Source organism: Panthera leo, chromosome A2 (genome assembly GCF_018350215.1).
Source record: "Panthera leo isolate Ple1 chromosome A2, P.leo_Ple1_pat1.1, whole genome shotgun sequence".
Lineage (NCBI taxonomy): Eukaryota > Metazoa > Chordata > Mammalia > Carnivora > Felidae > Panthera > Panthera leo.
Window position 1 is genome coordinate 146,131,801 of NC_056680.1, and position 16,413 is coordinate 146,148,213.

Genomic DNA, 16,413 nt, shown 5'->3' on the forward strand with positions numbered 1-16,413 from the left:
GAGCTCCTCTCCATAAATAAAGAACAGGAGTCAGGCACGAAAGAAAGGCCATTTAGAGCGCTGGGAAGGCTGTCACATGGCCCAACAAAGGGCAGGAAGTGCCGGGCGGTGGCCCTGTGTCGGTCCCCAGACCCAGCTCACCTGGCCGGGCTGTAGGGTCTTTGTGCAACAAATGTCAGGCCCAAGTCCTGAACTTCCTGCCATTTGTCAGGCTGTGCTGTGACCCAGAGTTCACCGAAATGCTTGCTGCTCCCAACAATACACACATACATCCTTTGGAAAAATTCTCTCTCTTTCTCCTGTCCAGGCAGTGATGGCTTTTTATGGAAGAGGCCGGGGGGATCCAGGGCTGAGCCATGGAAAGTTTCAGTTGTATTTCTCTTCTGAAGAAGCCTGGCTCAGACACAGCAGGGAGAGGGCAGGATCCCAGGGCCAGGGGACAGAAAGAAGCCCCGAGGTCCCACCCCGGCTCTGCTCCAGACTGGCTTGGAGCTGTGAGGCCACGGGGTGGGGGTGTCTGCTTCTGTGACCCATTTGCTTTCTGCTCCCGAACGAGACTCCAGAGTCTCTGTCCCGCCTGTCTCCCCTGGGACCCCAGGACTTCTCTGCCCCAGAGTAGGCTGCAATCAGCATCCAGAATACCTACATGCCCACAGAGGTGAGCCTCGTGGAGCAAAAAATCAGGCCATGTGTCTGAAACAGAGGCTCAAGGATTGGAAGCCATGTCCCTGGCTCCCAGCTGCATCTTGGGACTCAGCGACTCAGGTCACTTCTCTGGGCAACGACGGAAGACTTTAACCACCCGCTCTGCTCCCTTGGGCTGTGCTCAGCTGCACACAGTGGCTCCCAGATACTGGGATAAATGCTGGTCAAGTGGTCCCCTGTCCCCTGTAAACTGAAGAAAGAGAAACGTGATATATTTTCCAGCTTGCTAAATTTATTCCATTGAAAGGACCATCACTTCATTCTGAGATTATGTTGTGAAGTGAAGAAAAAGAAAAATGTGAATTTCCCCATGCTGCTAAGCGTATTCAGTTTTAAGGGCTGTCCTTTATGCTGGCATTATCTTCTTCCTTCCTCCCTAACATGACTTTCTTAGTGTTAAAATGTGCTTTTGTTTATGACATCCCAGTAATTAAAAAATGTGTTTATTTGGTGCCCCTGGCTGACTCAATCAGAAGAGCAGAGGACCTTTGATCTCCAAGTTGGAGCCCCATGTTGGGCATGGAGATTACTTAACAAACAAACAAACAAACTTTAATAAATTTTAAAAAATAAGTGTTTTTGTTTGATTGAACAAAGAGGTGACAGTTCTATGCTAGCCCTCTGAACAAAAAACAAAAACAAAAACCAAACAACCACCAGCACCTGCAGCTTGTAAAGGAACCACATGAGGTGCACGGAAGAGGAAGACTGGGCTGTCTCCCTCAAGGGGCTATGGCTTGGTGGAGGGCCACAGACCTGCAATGGTGACACATTACAAAATCTCAAGGGACTCTGTGCCAAAGTGTGGGGCCAAAGTTACTGGTGCCGTTGGAGCTCAGAGGGGAGGCTGGCCCGAGAGAGTCTTTTCCATAGCAAGCACTCAATTAACAGTGGCTGAGTAAACGAATGACGGGAAACCACTGAAGAGGACTTAAGAAAATTGGGACTTGGGGGGCACCTGGGTGGCTCAGTCAGTTGAGCGTCAGACTCTTGATTTCAGCTCAGGTCATGATTTCATCGTTCGTGGGATAGAGCTCCCACATTGGGCTCTGCCCTGACAGTGCAGAGCCTGCCTGGGATTCTTTCTCTCTCCCTCCACCCCCACCCCCCCCCCCACCCCGCTCCTCCTCAGTTCGCACATGCACACACACTCTCTCTCTCTCAAAATAAATTTTAAAAAAGGAAAATTGGGACTTGGAGGGGGAGGAAGTCTTGGTGAGGGGGCGGAGATAATGAAAGGTATTGCTGGTCAGCGTGTCAGCCCAAGCACAGGCACAGAGGCCCAAAAGAACACGCTTGTATGGGGGCTGCGGGGACTAGTGTGACTGAAGCAGAGACAGTACTAATTTAGTGGTAGGCTCTGATGTTAAATAAGTGCAGATGTGTCTTGAGATGTGTTTGGACTGGATGCAGCCATTAATGGGGGAGCCATGGCAGGTTCTTGAGCAGGGCAGTGCCAGGGTGAAATGCTAGATGAAGGCGATGACCCTGACAGCTGGTGTGTAGGGCTCGGAATCGAGAGCCTGGGGAGCAGCCAGAGGACTCCAACCTGGAAGGGCAGGGGGTGAGGGTGTGGGCAGTAGGGCTGGTGAGGGGGCACTGCCAGGATGGCAGGAGGACTGAGACTTTCATTCGAGAGTCTAGGAAAGTTTTGACATGCCTGAACAGAGGGACATGTGGGAGAGGTAAGTGGTTCGGGATAAGACCGATGAGCTTGGCTACGGGTTTGCCAGCTTTGAGATGGCCGGACTGGCGAGTGTAAGTGTGCAGCCGCCCAGGAGTGTAGTGAGAGAGCTGGGGAAGGGACCCCGGCCTCCTCGCCGAGGGACGGGAGAGGAGAAGCCACCTGGTGCTCCTGTGGCTGCGGTCGGGGGGGATGGGGGGGACCCCGTGGGAGCGGGGGTGCTGGCCCTTCCCAGGAAGATCTCCAGCTTGGCTCAATAATGTGTGGAATTCGGGCCTGGATTGAAGGAGTTGAAAGCCGCCAGTGAGGGACTCTCTGCGGGAGGGGGGCTGTCAGGCAGGCCGGCCTGCCCGCTCTAGCAGCTTAGATAACCCGGAGCTATTTCAGGAAGAGTCCTAAGAAGATAAACAGGCCAGTGGCCAGCAGATGGACAGATAACCTGTGCTTACCGGAGGAAAGGCAAGAGGGCCCTCTGGGGACAGGGTCCTTCGAGACAGGAAGGTGCCAGGGTGCGTCAGAGGGGGGAGGTGTGGGGCTGCACCTGGGGAGGGGGCGTCTCATCCCCCGGGCCCTGCCAGGCAGAAGCCCCTGTGATTCTGATGGGAAATGGAGACAGGAAGTTCCCTCAAGTCCAGAAGCTTTGGAACTTACTCGGGGTCCGAGTGCCCCTAAATTCGAGTGCCCCGAGTGCCCTGGGATCGCAGGCTCTTTATGTTTTACTGTTTCAGGTTGTCCGGGAATCAGTTGCCTGCCCGCATTTACTGGAGGCACGGCCCCGGGGTGGTGCAGTGCGTGCGTGTGTGGGCTGGTGGTTGTAGAAGTTGAGTATGTGTGATGTGTGGGTGTAACGTGTGTGGTGTGTGGGGTGTGGTATGGGGGTGAAGTATGTGTGCCGTAGATATGTGTGTGTGCAGCATGCACGCGTGGGGTACGGCTGTGCGGTGGGCGTGGGGCGTGCGTGGGTGCGGTACGTGTGTGTACTGTGTGTGTGTGTGTGTGTGTGTGTGCGCCCGCGCGCAGTGGGTGTGGGGACTGTAAGTACAGTATGTTGTGCGGTGTGTGTGTGTGAGGGTGTGTGCGTGTGTGTGCGTGTGCAGTGCGCGTGAGGTCTGTGGGTCCAGTATACCGTGGGGGGTGTGCGTAGTACGTGTATACGGTACGAGCGTGCGGCCCGTGTGCGGGGGTGCGGGTACGTGTGTGTACGCGTGAGTAGCACGTGTGTGCAGCGCCGGCCAGCGGGGGCGCGTGCCCGTGGTGTGAGGGGCGGGCAGTCCTGGCAGGCTCCGGGCCCAGCTCGCACCCTCACCCCCTTGAAAACAGCGCTGTGGCAGCGGTGGCCCTCGGCGACTTCAGAACACGCTCTGAAGCCCGAAACCACCACGAGACGCCTTCAGGATTCAGTTCCAGGCCGCAGGCAGCCACCGTGCCCACCTTGCCCTCCCGGGGACCTCCTGGTCTATGTGTTTTCCTGTCTCTGGGCCCCTGTTTGCGCCATTTCCTCTCTGTGGAAGGCCCTGCCCATCCTCTCCACCTCAAAAAGTATCTTTGTCCTTGAAGGCTCGGCTCCCAGACCCCGGACAGGGACACCTTCGTGGGCGCTTTCCTGGTTCAGGCCCGCTGCCCTCCGCCAGCTCCCGGCTCAGAGCTTCCCGTAAAACAGGCTTATGGCAGTGGGTGGGGCTGTGGCCATGTGCTGAGCCCGCTGCACTGAGACACCCCGGGGGCGAGGATGGGGAGCCGGGCCCGGGCACTGGCCCCGGCCCCTGCGGTCCTCTCCGGGCCTCCCGGCAAGGCTTTGCTCCATCCACACACGGGCCTCACTGCAGCACGTTTTCTCATGGCCGTCTCTACAGGACCTCACACCTGGTTCTGCACCTCAGTTCCTGACTCTCCTGCTGGCACTGCCATCCTACCGGCACCCAGGCTTAAACACTGGGCTTCCTGGGCGCACCTAGGTGGCTCAGTGAGTTACGCATCTGACTTTGGCTCAGGTCATGATCTCGCGGTCCATGGGTTCGAGCCCCGTGTCGGGCTCTGTGCTGACAGCTCAGAGCCTGGAGCCTGCTTCTGATTCTGTGTCTCCCTCTCTCCCTGCTCCTCCCGACTCATACTCTGTCTCTCAAAAATAAACATTACAGAAATAATTTTAAAAAAGCGAACAAACTGGGCCTCTTCCACTGTCCTGCATGTGTATGCACACTCGAGTGTGTGTGCATGACAGAAAGAGAGAGGGAGAGAGAGAGGGAGACGAGTCACTGACCACATCTGTTCTTCTGGTCAGTGGCTGGACTCATGACAAGGAAGAAGATGTCATGATGTCTCTTGTCACTGTCCTTCCCCACTTCAGGTTTTGATTTCCTCTGATTAGACTACGCAGTAACAGCAAACATTGATGAGGTATTGGTTAGGGTCAAGGTGACAACTCCTTCGCCCCCTAGAGACAACGCTGCAGGGAACATCCAGAGCACAGCCCCCCAACCCTGCCCCACAGACCTGGGTGAGCTTTTCCTTGGGTAGCCAAGGAATGGGTCCTGCCACAGTGCTTTCCAGAATGGCCACACCGTTCCACTCCCAACTTGCCTATCTTGTTACCAACCACAGAGCACTTCATGTGCCTCTGAGCTTTCTCCCCCCATGTGGTCTGTTCGTACCTTAGGCCTGTCTGTCTTCTGTTGGGCTTGATGCCCTACCCCTGTCCTTTGTATATTCTAGATTTTACCTAGAATTAGAATAAACTCAGTGTTGGTTTTAGACCTGGCAATGGCTTCTCCCATTCTATCATCTGTCTATTAATTTTGTTCATAGTATCCTTCTTTGTCAATGAGGCCTTCATTTTGATGTAGAAAAAGGAAACTTTTATTTTTTTTCAGTGTTTATTTTTGAGAGAGAGAGAGATTGTGTGCATGAGCAGGGGAGGGGCAGAGAGAGAGGGAAACAGAGGATTCAAAGCTTTTAGCACAGAACTCATAAACCAAGAGATCATGACCTGAGCCAAAGTTGGACGCTTAATCGACTGAGCCACCCAAGCATCCCCCCCAAAATCAAACTTTTAAATTTTTGTGCATGCTTTTGAAATTTTAAGATGTCCTTTCCAGTTTCTAAGTCACAAAAATATTCTCCTATGGGGATGCCTGGGTGGCTCAGTCAGTCTAAGTGTCTGATCTGGATTTTGGTTCAGATCATGGTCTTGCTGTTTGTGGGTTCAAGTTCCACATTGGGCTCTGTGCTGACGGCACAGAGCCTGCTTGGAATTCTCTCTCCCCCCCCCCCCCTTCCTCCCCATCTCAAAACAAATAAAAAAAATATTGTCCTATACTTTCTTATACTAGCCTTACAAGGTTAATACCTTTTCTTGTACCAGGCTTATACTTTATCTAGTGTTTTCCATAGTGACAGGTACTCTGCAAGTGCTTTGCAGACACTTTGCAGACACTTAACAGGGGGAGACTGCTTCAGATCCATGTATTAACTTGTTCAATGCTCACAACCCTGGGAGGTGGGCACTGTTACTATCATCCCCATGCTACATTTTAGAAAACTGAGGCACAGAGAGGTTAAGTGACTCCTCCAGGGTCACACAGGTAACAAGCTGAAGAATCTAGGAGTCTGGCTCCAGAGACTGTATCTTCAATGTCAATGCTAAACCTTCTCTCTCAGGTGAACTTCACAGCAACCCTTAGCATAATGATTAACTTTATAGGTCAACTTGACTGACTGAGGGATGGATGCCCAGAGAGTGGGTAAACTGTTTCTGGGTGCATTCTTGAGGGTGTCTGCCTTCTCCCTCAGACTGAATTATCTCACCAGCTTTCCTGGTTCTCCAGCCTGCAAATGGCAGATCTTGGGACTTCTTGGTCTCCATAATGGCACGAGCCAATTCCTACAGTAAATCTCCTTTTGTATGTATCTCTAGGTATCCTGTTGGTTCTGTTTCTCCAGAGAGCCCTGATTAGTACACTCAGAGTAAATGAACAGATGCCACTCCTCCTTGCCCTAGCTCGCAGCCCCAGACAGCCACAAAGTCAGTCTGAGCTTACAGCCTGTGCCTTGAGCCACTGCACTTCGTTCCCACTGGGAAAGAAAGCCTGAGGTGAGCACCTGGACCTAGGTGGCTCATTTAAAAAAAAAAAAAAATTTAAGGTTTATTTATTTATTTTGAGAGACAGAGAGAGAGAGAGAGAGAGAGAGAGGAAGCATGCGTGAGCTGGGGAGGGGCAGAAGGAGAGAATCCCAAGCAGTCTCTGCACTGTCATCACAGAGCCCAATGCGGGGCTTGAACTCACAAACCATGAAATCATGACCTGAGCCAAAATCAAGAGTCAGATGCTTAACTGACCGAGCCACCCAGGCACCATAGGTGGCTCATTTTATAAAATACCCCCCCAAATAAAGCAAGTGAAAAAAATAAAGAAAATGATCCCAAAGACTAGGAGTGGGGCTTGAAGAGAGCAAAGCGGGAAGGAGGGCAAGCCAGTCCAAAGAAGCCCTTCCAGGCTGGCTGCTGCCGTGGCAGCTGGGGCTCCATCCTGCTGGAAACCTCTGAGGGAAACATAGAAAGGGTCTCAGAATTGTCCTGTGAAGAATGGGACAGCATATACCCAGAAGCTCCCATTCCCCCACTGGCCAAGAATTATCCTGTCACGTGCATGAGTGTCCAGAGTACCCGGTCATGGAGGAGCCTGGGGGGCAGAATGGTGACAGGTGCATCTGACAGGCGCTGGCAAAGCTGGCTGCTACAGCCACGGCTGGGGGAAGGGTGGGTGCGGAATACGTGAGGCCAGGTGCTGCCTGGAGTTATTACTACTTGACCCGTCCCTCCTAGTCTCCAGAAATTTCTCTCCCTGCAGACCCGTCTTGTTTCTCCAAGCAGATCACTGGCTTCTGGGATGTGGGTATGGGCACATCAGCTCATTGATCTTTATTTCCTCGTGGTGTCCAGTGAGGTGCTGAGAACAGAGCACACTCTGATACAACAACCTCATCCTTTACTGAACAGCTTTTATGTTCCTGGCAGGTTTGGGGGCGGGGGGGTGGCGGGGGGGTGGTTCTCTGCCTCTGCATCACTTTAATCCTAGAGACAGCTCTGCTCTGCTTTTGGGTGAGGACGTACAGGCTGAGAAGTTTAGGGACTCACTGCAACAGAGCTAAACCAGAATCTAGGCTGGTGCCAAACAGGGACTCAGAGCTCCCTCAGTGCTGGTTTAAGGAAGCTCGTGACCCAGCTTCGGTCACCTGGACCCAGGACACCAGGGGGAATGGGGAGGAAGGAGCCTTTACTCAGAGGAAACAGCCAGAGGTTTATAGGCGAGAGAGGCAGGAGAGCAGGGGCTTGTATAAGGAAGAGCACTTCGGCCAAGTGCAGGAAATTTGTGGGAGGCTCTCCTAAAAGAGTTGCTGCTTTGGGGGCGGGGGTGGGAGAAGGTCAGGGCAGGGGAGGTTACTCCTTATCCCTCAGGCGGCAATGGGTGGGGGAGCTTGGGCTGAACTTTAAAATGCCCCAGTCACACCGCAGTCTCCATGAGGGCAGGAGAGACGCAGAGAGAAGCCGCCTTTCTCTGCCCACGAGAGCATCTGGGTGCGTGTGTACCTTTGTCACGGTCACGGAGGGTGGAAGATAAATTGGGGTGGTGTCCACTTCCCAGCATATCCCCCTGGTCACATTCTGTCACCAGTCTTAACCCACCCACCAGACCAACCCCCGACCTCACAGCTGAGCGCCCGCTCCACACTTCTGTTACTGGCTTTCCCCAATGAGCCTAACGGTTCTTGGGGGCTCCCCCATTATGTCCCAGGGGAGCAGCCGGGATGCTCTTCCTGTAGACTCCCACCAGCTGCCACCCTTCCCAGGCTTGCACAGTTCAATGGCAGCAGGAATGGAAAAAGGGACAAGAGGCTCCCCAGACCTGTGGCCTGGTCAGCCCTTGACCGAGGTAGGATTTGTCCTTGGTGTCCCTCTCGCATGTTCCTCCCCTGACTTCAGTATAATCTCTGTCTCTGCGAGTAACTGACTTGTCCCCCACTCCTTTAGCCTGGCCCCGGTCCCGGTCCTGGGCTCCGGGTTCACACCACACTCCCCTCTAATGCCACTTCCAAGAGGCAGCCCCTGCCAACAGTTAGCTGTTTATATTAGTGACATATGTTTAAAAACAGGATCAAACAATGTGTATCACTGTTCAAATCACTCCCCTCCTTCAGTAAGGTCACAGCCACCTTTCCACAGAAGGCACACGGACCCAACTTTTTTTTTTCAGGGGCTGCTTGACATTTCAGTACAGGCACATGCCATATTTTTAACAGGCTCATTTCCCATTCTTTACTGAGAAACTGTCATGGATAAAGCTCTATTGTGGGGACAAGAATTTACATTCAAGTAACGAAAACAGGAAATATAACAGTAATTATATAAATAAGCCGGAGCACTATGGATGGTGTTAAGTGTGATAAAGAAAATAAAACCAGAGGGTTTGGGAAAACGTCACTCTCGGGTGACACTTGACAACTAAATACAAACTTCTGGAGAACAAGAAGGTTGCATACTTGGGCCCCGTCCAGTGTGGACTAGGACGCACACTACTGGTGACACCAGTGAATCCATATGATGTGGACGGGAGACACGGAGATGAGAGGAACCCTGTGGCCTGAGTCTTGCCTCTTCCTTACTTGGTGTCCTCAGGGCCAGTGGCAGCAGGTACAGGACAGCTGCCAAGGGATGGGTACATACAGGTACACAGGCTGCTCAGCAGGCCCACGGCCCCTTGGGGTGAGTCCCTAACAGACTAGGCAGGCATGACAGAGCACTGGGCCAGGCCCAGCTGCAGCACTCCCTCACTTTTGTGACCTCTCAGAGTAATAAGGGGACTCTCTTATTTGTAAAACTGAATAAAACACCTAATCTGCCTCCGCTTTCACAAGATAACTTAAATGGAGTTGCTTTAGGGGGCGCCCGGGTGGCTCGGTTTGTTAAGCGGCCAACTCTTGATCTCAGTTCAGGTCTTGAGTTCAGGTCACGGGTTCAAGCCCCATGTCAGGCTCTGTGCTGAGTGTCGAGACTACTTAAGATTCTCTCTCTCAGGGCACCTGGGAGGCTCAGTCAGTTGAGCGTCCAACTTCGGCTCAGGTCATGATCTTGTGGTCCGTGGGTTCAAGCCTTGCATCGGGCTCTGTGCTGACAGTGCGGAGCCTGGAGCCTGCTTAGGATTCTGTGTCTCCCTCTCTCTCTGCCCCTCCCCTGCTTGGGCTCTGTCTCTGTCTCTGTCTCTGTCTCTCTCTCTCTCTCAAAAGTAAGTAAACATTAAAAAATAAAAAATAAAAAAAGGCTTCTACATCAGTGTCCTGGGCCTGCTGTAACAAAGCACCACGCACTGGATGGGTTTAACACAACAGAAATTATTGTCTCACAGTTCCAGAGGCTGCAAGTTTGAAATCAGGTCGGCTCCTCCTTAGGGGCTCTGAGGGGAATCTGTTCCAGGCCTCTGTCCTAGCTTCTGGTAGCCATCAGCGATCCTTGGCATTCTGTGACAGCATCTCTAATCTCTGCCTCTGTCATCACACAACATCCTCCCTGGGTGTCTGAATACAAATTTCTCTCTTTTTATGAGGACACCAGTTATTGGATTAGGGCCCACCCTAATGACCAAGTCTTAACGTGATTATATCTGCAAAGACCCTATTTCTTTCTTTCTTCCTCCCTTCCTCCCTTCCTCCCTCCCTCTTCTTTCTTTCTTTTCTTTCTTTCTTTTCTTTCTTTCTTTCTTTCTTTCTTTCTTTCTTTCTTTCTTTCATTTATTTTTGAGAGAGAGACAGACAAAGCACTAGCAGGGGAAGGGCAGAGAGAGAGGGGGACAGAGGATCCAAATAGGGCTCTGTACTGACAGCAGAAAACCCAATGCAGGGCTCGTATCCACAAACTGTGAGATCATGACCTGAGCTGCTTTCCAAATAAGGTCACACTCACAGGTACAAGAGTTAAGACTTGAACATATCTCTTTGTGGGCACACAATCCAAACCATTATAGTACTTAATGTCCCCTTCATCATCAGCACCATCATTGTCATCATCACCACAAAGAATCAATGTTAAAAAACAGGGCTCCTGGGTGGCTTAGTCAGTTAAGCATCCAATTCTTGGTTTCGGCTGTGGTCATGATCTCATGGTTTCATGGGTTTCAGCCCCACACTGCTTGGGATTCTCTGTCTCTGTTCCCTCTGCCTCCCCCCCCCCCCCCCCCCCCACTCATGCTGTCTCTCTCTCTTGCAAAATAAATAAATAAACTTTATAAACACACACACACACACACACACACACACACACACACACACACACACACACTGGCTCAGTCAGTTGAGCATTAGACTCTTGATTTCACCTTAGGTCAGGAGCTTATAGCACATGGGATGGAGCTCTGTGTTGGGCTCTGCACTGACAGCCTAGAGACTGCTTGGGATTCCCTCTTGCTCCCTCTTTTTCTGTCCCTCCCCTGCATGGGCTTGTGCATGCAAGTGCTCTCTCTCTCTTCTCTCTCAAAATAAACAAATAAACATTAAAAAACAAAGAAACACACCAGGATGCCTGGCTGCCTCAGTAGACACAGCATGCTACTCTTGATCCTATAGGTTGTAAGTTCAAGCCCTACGATGGGTATAGAGATTACTTAAAGTATTTAGAGCAAGCAAGCAAGCAAACATACCCAAGTGCATTATCAGCAAACTGGATATGCCTGTGTTTGTGTGAGAGAGCCACCTTATTTTAGCAGATGCCTCCACACAACAAAGGTAGGTCCTGCCCAGCACTTCCCAAGCTGCAGCTCACACATGAATCACCTGGGGGTCTTGTGAAAATGCAGACTTGGTCTGTAGGCCTGGGGCAGCCTGACATTCTGGATTTCTGTCAAGCTCCCCAGTGCTGCCTCTGCTGTTGGTCGGCAGATCACAGTGTGAGTAGCAAGGGTCTGATGGATTGCCACCTTGCAGGCCTCTGCCCTAAGGCGTAAGCGTTGGTCACACGCGCAGAGACTTGCCCTCTTTCTCCCATGACCTTTTGATTTCAAGAGCCAGCCTGGCAGGCTTTATACACATCTCTTCCGCTGAGGTGGTCCCTGCTATGATGTCCTTCCCGTTCCTACCCGTCCTCCATGTAGCATGCTATCTTTTCTTAGCTGCCATTAGTATGCCAGTGGGTGACCTTCACCGTGGACCCCACCCGGGAGCTGAGAGGAAACTTAGCTGAAAGGCAGGCTGCAAACACATCAGAACACAAAACACACACACTCAGCCAAAAGACCCCCATTCCTGGACCCCATCCAGACTCGTCCCTTTATTATTTTTGTTCTTTTTCCTCTTTAATGAGATCTTGCCTGAAAACAGCCTGGGCGTTGCTAAGGTAACGCCTTAGAGCCTTCCCGAACACATCATTGTTTAATGCCTGCAGCGTTGGCCTGGAGGAATTTGCTATTTGTTTAAGAGATGAAAGCCACAAACTTCCACACATTCTTCTCCAGTTTCACTCACTCCCCTTGTACTGTATGGCCCAGGCAGAGTGAACACATTGGGTGGAGGGGACTCATGGGGACCCAACCAAATAGTGGGTGCTTATGAATGGTCCTCACCACCCAAACACAGAGATCTGGAATTTCTCTTGACCGGACAATGCGGAAGAAGTGTCCTCACTGAGGGTCTTGGAAGGACACGATGGGGGAGGAAAGCCTCTCGGTGGTGGTCCCTCCCAACCTTGAAATCTGGAAATAGTGAATCAAGGCACACTTCCCCCCAGGGCCTCAGTTTCACAGATTATAACTCCAGGAAGGGCACCAGAGCCCCCAGCGAGCAGTACTCCTAACCTGTATGAAGACACACGGGGTGTGGTTCTGGGGAGCAGGTGTTTCGGGAATGCATACAGGCCCCTGTAACAAGCTGTATGGGGACCTCACTGAGGCTGGCTGGTGGCCAAGATAGGCACCAGGGATGCAAGGTGCATGGTGATAGCGCCTCCAGGACTTCGCACGGCCCTGGATCTGCAGCTTCTTGCCAGAAGGAGCGCTTGGCCCTACTCAATCCTACTCTGCCACGGACCTATCTCAATCTCTCTTTCTTCTCGATTTTCTTTCCTCCTCATTCTGCTTCTCTCACTGACAACGCCCTCACTCCGGCTCCCTCTACATGGACCCGAATTCCCAAAGTATAGGCTCAGGTTTCGCGAGCCCCTCGGCCTGGTTACCTCTAGGAGGCTGGCTGACCAATAGAGGGGCAGCGCTCGGGTCAGGTGCTCACCCTTGATCCAATCAGCTGTGGCCCACACGCCCCGGCTCACAGGGTGCCGCACAGCAAGGGGGCTGCCCTTGCGGCAGGTCTTCGGGGCCTGCTCCTCCGTCCGATGTAAACCACGTGATGAAGTGATGCTTTCAGAGGAATTCTGGAGAGAGAAAAAAAAACGTCTCAAGGAAGCTTGACTGAATGGCGGATACCATCTCTCCCCGTCATCCGTGTAAAATGTGCGTCGCGCATCAGTACTTTGGACCTTATCCTTGTGTTTTCGGAGGGAGGTTGGTTGTGCTGACTCTGGCCTCTGCCGGTACACAGGTGTCGAACAGAGGCTGGTTTTGGGGGGCCCACAACTGGTTACCTGTAGAAAACACTTGAGAAGTTGGGCACTGAGTGGAAGGAGAAAATAGGATGCCTCCACGGGATCGCCTGCACATTGACCCAGAGGAGACGTGTGCAGAGATGCCAGGGACACACACACACACACACACACACACACGGACAGAGTGAAAGACAGAACGCTAATATGATAGACAAAGATACGATAAAATAGGCAGGGAAAAGTTGGGACCTGAGGTCCATGGGTGGGAAAAACATGTATTTTGGAACAATACTGGGAGCAGGGACCACAGAGAACCCCTTGGGGGTAAGGTTCCTCTTAAGAATGTAACAGACACCACCTCCTCCCTTCAGGTTCCCCTCAGGAGCTTGACAATCAAAATACCTAACTAAAAATAAGTAAACCATAAAACTTATGTTATACAAGGGACAGCATGACCATAGTCTGATTCCTCACACAACTGAGTCGAGCCGATCAGGGATGGACAACCCAGCACCTAGAGTTATCCAACCAATAAGGGTAGAGCCTCAGAAGGAATGAGGGAGAAAAAGGGGGGTGCTGACCAGAACCCTATAAGACAAAGACCCTTGCCTACAGTCCATGGGTATTCACCTCGAATGCCCCCTTTCTTTCTTTCTTTTTCTTTTTCTTTCTTTATTTCTGTATGTATTTATTTATTTAATGTTGTTATTTATTTTTGAGAGAGGGAGAGAGACAGAGCATGAGTGGGGCAGGGGCAGAGAGAGAGGGAGACACAGAATCCCAAGCAGGCTCCAGGCTCTGAGCTGTCCGCACAGAGTCCGATGTGAGGCTCGAACCCACAGACTGGGAGATTATGACCTGAGCTGAAGTCAGACGCTCAAATGACTGAGCCACCCAGGCACCCCTGCCCCCTCTCTTTAAAGAGAACTTTCATCCTATTCTTACTTTGTCATCTTATGCTCTACTAAACTTTTGCCTGCTGCTCATTTTATGTCCACCTCTTTGTTCCTCCAAGTGGCGAGAAAACGAACACCAGGTATTGAGGTAGGAAATCCTGCAACGCTAAGAGACATAGAGAGATCCAAACCCTGAGAGATACACAGAGAGTGAGAGACACAACACTCACTCGGGCACACCCACATGCACTGACACAAGCAGAGATCTGAAGAGAGCTTGTGGCTGAAGCGGACCTAGTCTGGTGCAAGTGAAGGCTGCCTCATCCCTTCACACAGAAGGTGGAGGCATCCAGCGCAAAGGGGAAAAAAGGGCCATCTTTGTGGATGCCCAGGATGTCATGGCAGAGCAGTTGCTCGGCTCATCTTCGGGAGAGGAGAGGGTGCAGTGCTGTGGCTACCAATGCAGTGTAATCCCTTTTCACAAGAAAATGTGTTTCTTGAAGTTGGAAAGGAAAAAAAAAAAAGTAGGAGTAGACACACTCTTGGAGAAGTTGCAAGAATCCAGATGAGTTCCAAGAGTCTGCTTAGTCTGTGACCCACAATTCAGAAGTCCCCCCCCTGCCCCCCCGAAAGCCCTGGAAGACTCCGAGCGTCTGGAGAAATGACCAGTCTGGGCTGGAGCGCCCATGATGCCCAGAAGGGTGGCTGTTGTCTGCCTGTGGTTCTCACTGCACAGGCACCCAGAGGGGTGTTGAGACCACGAAGGGTGTGGGTTCCAGCCACAGCCAGTCCCTTGGGGCAGGGCCAGCACCTCAACAGCAGCAAGGGGATATGGATGAGTTGCTCCCTGGGTAGGATGTGGCGCTCACACTCAAGCTTTAGGCTGTCACGTCTGCCAGGGACATTGGAGATCTTGCCAACCCATTCATTTTTCAGAGAGGCCTGAAGCTCAGAGGTTAAGTGACTCCCTGAGGTCCTGCAGTGAGTTATGGTGGCCTGGCGCACTCTTCATCAATGGCTGCTGCCCCTACATCAGTTTTCTTTTAACTTTCTGGAGGGAGTTCTGACTTTCAAGTCAGTGCGGTTGGGCTGGTGGGGACAAAACTTGACAGTAGGGACGAGTGTCTCTGAGAAACCACTGGGAAACTGTCACAGAAGCTTCTGCTTCATTTTATCTGTAGGGTCTCCCCTCCTTTGGGCCAGTTATTCTTGATGAAGACTTAATTTCGGTCATAAAGGAGATACAGTGACTTGAGTCCTTCCAAGAGTAGGTATTTTGACAGACTCAGGAAGAGAATGAACGGAGGAGAAGCTAATTGATGGCATTCAGGAGCACAGAGTGACCTTAGTCACAGCATGGAGGCTCCCTGCTTCCTCTCTTCCTCCCACCCTGCTGCTTGCGAATCAGTTGATTTGCAAAGTGGCATCTGATGGGAGAGGGGCGCCAGTTCAGCGGGAGAACGAAAGAACAGGCTCCCAAACTGGTAATTCAGGGATCTTCCTTCACAACAACTGCAGGAGCCTTGCTGGACAGAGAGGAATGTGGAACTCTGAAATTACAGGCCTACAGGGGATTCTGGCCATTGTTTTCATGGAGCCTTGCTCTGGCATCCCCGTCCCTCATTAACGCTGGTCTTACATCCAACCCTCCCTGACCACTACTGGGATGGGAAATGGGAGGATAGGACCAAACTCCTGTCCACGTCGGGAGGGGGCAGGAACCAGGTGTTCAAGTCTGCAATGGTTTGCTTGGGGTCTTGCAGAGTCCTCGGTACCCAGGCGTCCTGGCTCCCAGTCAGATCTTCCGGTGGCGTGCAGGTGCCTTTGATGTTCCCATGGGGCCCTGAGAGCACAAGAGGGCAGCTCTTCTCTGAAAAGGTGTCACACTTACATCACTTAGGACTTGGGCCTGGTGCTGGGGCCAGAGGTGAAAGAGAAGGAAATGTAGTAAAGAAGCAGCAAAAGAAAACCGGTCTCTCTGCTGTACCCCCTACCCCCAAATGACTCAATTGGTCATTGAGATGAGAAAACAGCCACCAAATTCTTTCTGCTCTCAGCTAGGAGCTTCCTTTTGAATGCAAAGGAGAGTCCCAGAGCTCTGGGTAGAGTCAAACGTGGATCTCCATCTCAATGCCCAGAGACAAAAGCCAAAAAATGTGAGGAATTTCCAAAGTGCCTCTTGCAAACAGCGTCTCCCCCACCCTCTGGCTCGGCTCCACCAGCACCACGATGGGAATGGTGGCTTTCTTCTATGGGCCTGGCCTGGCCTGCTGCCCACTCGCTAAAAGATTGGATCTGAGGACAAATGAAATTAGGAATCTCCCTGCTAAGCCTCCTGCTCTTGTGCTCCTGTAAGAAGATACCTCTGTGAACCCAGGTAGTGGGTGGGCCTGGTGAAGGGACACGGCGGGGGGCAGCCCACAGGCTCCCCTGCTTGCCTGCCCCCCCTCCCCCCCCCCCCCCCCCCGCCAGCGGGAGGGTAACTGCTGTGATGGCGGGTTGGGGAGACCCAGGCACCTCACCCACTCCAGGGCAATGAGAATGTCCTC

General features: G+C 52.1%; 1 long non-coding RNA gene across 2 annotated transcripts in view; it reads right to left on the bottom strand.

Annotated features, from left to right (window-relative positions):
- LOC122211685 overlaps positions 1–16,413 on the bottom strand; it is a 35,841-nt gene that overhangs the window by 1,588 nt on the left and 17,840 nt on the right. Inside the window, exons 3-4 of one of the 2 annotated variants that reach the window (XR_006198777.1) lie at positions 12,656–12,797; positions 724–895 (exon numbers count right to left, since the gene is read on the bottom strand). This is a non-coding gene — a long non-coding RNA (uncharacterized LOC122211685). Of the gene's footprint in view, positions 1–723; positions 896–12,655; positions 12,798–16,413 lie in introns of those variants that run through there. The other variant, XR_006198776.1, reaches the window with a different exon arrangement.